Raw genomic sequence first — 3,328 nt, 5'->3', positions numbered from 1 at the left:
CTTCCTCATCGGATGAACTGCCTTCCTCATCGGTTTCTTTCCGGCTCTGATTTATGGTCAGTGGGTTGTCTGTGCTGGGTGCCACTGTCTTGTGGTCTCAGCGGGATTTTCTGATGCGCTGTACAAAGGGCTACGCCGTGCAGGAGTCCCCCAGGGCGGCTCTCGGAGACCACTGCCCACTCCTGGATGTAAAAGATGGGATTATCTAGCCTCATTCCTTGTTGTCATGTGTGTCCCACATGGTGACCGCCCCCACCCTGGACACTGTTGTTTGGCTGAGTTTACTGCAGCCTGCGACCCTGCAAGCCAACATGCCCTGTGGCCTGGCGTCTGATGCCGAGATTGATATTAACATACCGTGTATGTTAATGCGAATCTGTGGGCAGGATACCTCTTTTCTATGATAGGAAATACCCAGAGTGCTTAGAAGTGGCTATGTTTTAATATGCCTCATGCTCTTACTACCTTGTGCTGCTGTTATATAGAACACGTGGAAGAAAAAAAAGTTTTGTTTGATGTCAATAAAGCAAAGTACTCTTCTACTTTTTTGAAGTCAGTGAGACTACTTTTTCATATAAATGAGCTCGAATCATCTGATTTCTGAAAACCAGAGGTTTGAGGCGGACATCCATGGTGTAGAGATGCCCTTCAGAAGGGCAGTTCGTGCATGCGGAATTAACCCGTGATGTGGGGGGTCAAAAGAGGTGGCAGTGTGGACCTGGGCTTCCTACCTCCTTAGCCTGGGCCCTTCCACACTGTGAACCAGCAGAGAGCTGATCTAGTTTTGGTGGAAGAAGCTCCCCAACTCAAGGTTTTTGTTTCTTTCTAAGTGTTTATAATTCTCATTTTCATTTGTTAACTTTATGTTTTGAAATAATTTCAAATTATGGAAAAGTTATAAGAATGGTCTATAGAACTCTGGTGTATCCTTCACCTAGTTTTCTCATTTTTTTACATTTTCTTATTGGCCTGATCGTTCTTTTTTCTTTCTCATCTCCCACGTATCCATCTACCTGTCTACCCACCCACCACGCACCCATCCATCCACCCACCCACCCACTCATCCATTTAACCACCCATCCACCCATTCATCCATCCAACCATCCATCCACCTGTTTACCCACCCACCACCCACCCATCCATCCACCCACCTACTCATCCATCTACCCACCCATCCACCCCTCCATCCATCCATCCAACCATCCATCCTCCTGTCTACCCACCCACCCGTCTACCCACCCATCCACCCACCCGACCATGCATCCACCCATCCATCCCTCCATCCATCCAGTCACCACCTACCCACTCACCCACTTATCTACTCATCCATCCATCCATTCATCCATCCACCTCTCTACCCACTCCTCCATCCGTCCACCCACCTACCCACTCACCCACTTATCTACTCGTCCATCCATCCACCTATCCACCCATCTACCCATTCATCCATCTGAGTAGGTTTCAGATAGTGTGCCCCCTGACCCCTAAATACTCTAGTGTATTTCCTAAAAACAAGGACTTTCTCCTATATAGCCCCTCAAAATCAGGAAATTAACATTGATACAATTCTACCGTCTAATCTACAAATCCTTTTCAAGGATTTTCTGATTGTCTCAAAAGTGTCCTTTATAGAAAAAGCAACAATCGACAGCAGCAACAAGGGGCTCTTCCTTCTGCCTCTTGGGCCCGGGCCCCACTGTATTCTGTTGCCGTGGCCCTCCAGTCTTCAGTCCTCTGATCCTCAGTCTTGTCTTTCATGACCTTGCCTTTTCGGGAAGTACAACCAGTTACTTTGTAGAATGTCCTCAATTTAGGCTTGTCTTAATTCTGCTCAGGATTTGATTTAGATTGTGTGTTTTGGGCAGAAATGCCACAGATATAATGTTGCATATAAAGTATAGCTTAATTTTTTATTTATATCAGTATGCAGTCATGGAGTCCTATTTGATCCATAGGTTCTACTCCATTGTTACCATTTATTTTGATCTTCAAATTATCTGTGATTTGGCCAGTTCCAGTGCCTTCACGCTGGAGCTTGTGTCCCTTTGATGCATCTCCAGCCTTCTTTGAGCACATCTTGCTTTCTGACACAATGAGATGTTCCAGGCTCATCTTTTACTTCCCCCTACCCCATCCTCAGAAGCAGCCATTTCTCCAAGGAAATCGATTTCTTTAGTGGAGAATGGTATTTAGAAACCAAGATCTGGGCATTAGGTGTGCTCATTGTTCCTGGGGTGTCATCACTTCTAGGCTCTCTCAGCAGACAGATCTAGGGCAAGAGTGTGTGTGTAAGTTGCATGTATATACACATACATATCTGTATCTTATTAACCATGATTTTGCACCAATGCCTTCAATTAGAATCCAGCATCCCAAGGTTTATTCTAGCTTATCCATATTGTATCTACTTCCTCTGACAATCATCTTCAACATATGTGCACATTTGCTCAATCCCATGTGTATAGTGAATCTCTCTGCCACGCTGGCTGCTGCCTCAGCCTATGTCCCTTTTTTTTTTTTTTTTTAATTTTTTGTTTATTGCAGTAACATTGTTTTATAACATTGTAAAAATTTCAGGTGTACATCATTGTCCTTCTATTTCTGCATGGACTACATCATGTTCACCACCAAAATACTAATTACAACCCATCACCACACACATGTACCGAATTATCCCTTTCACCCTCCTCCCTCCCCCCTTCCCCTCTGGTAACCACCAATCCAATCTCTGTCCCTATGTGTTTGTTTATTGTTGTTATTATCTACTACTTAATGAAGGAAATCATACGGTATTTGACCTTCTCCCTCTGACTTATTTCACTTTGCATTATACCCTCAATGTCCATCCATGTTGTCACAAATGGCTGGATTTCATCGTTTCTTATGGCTGAGTAGTATTCCATTGTGTATATATACCACATCTTCTTTATCCATTCGTCCCTTGATGGGCACTTAGGTTGCTTCCAAGTCGGCTATTGTGAATAATGCTGCAATGAACACAAGGGTGCATGTACCTTTGCAAATTGGTGTTTTCAAGTTCTTTGGATAAATACCCAACAGTGGAATAGCTGGATCATATGGTAGTTCTATCCTTGATTTTTTGAGGAATCTCCATACTGTTTTCCATAGTGGCTGCACCAGTTTGCACTCCCACCAGCAGTGTATGAGAGTTCCCTTCTCTCCACATCCTCTCCAACACATATTGTTTTCTGTCTTGTTAATTATAGCCATTCTGACGGGCGTGAGGTGATATCTCATTGTAGTTTTGATTTGCATTTCCCTGATAGTTAGTGATTTTGAACATCTTTTCATGTGTCTGTTTCAGCCT

This window comes from Diceros bicornis, chromosome 27, assembly GCF_020826845.1.
Source record: "Diceros bicornis minor isolate mBicDic1 chromosome 27, mDicBic1.mat.cur, whole genome shotgun sequence".
In the NCBI taxonomy this organism is placed as follows: Eukaryota; Metazoa; Chordata; class Mammalia; order Perissodactyla; family Rhinocerotidae; genus Diceros; species Diceros bicornis.
Note: the sequence above shows the minus strand (reverse complement) of the source record.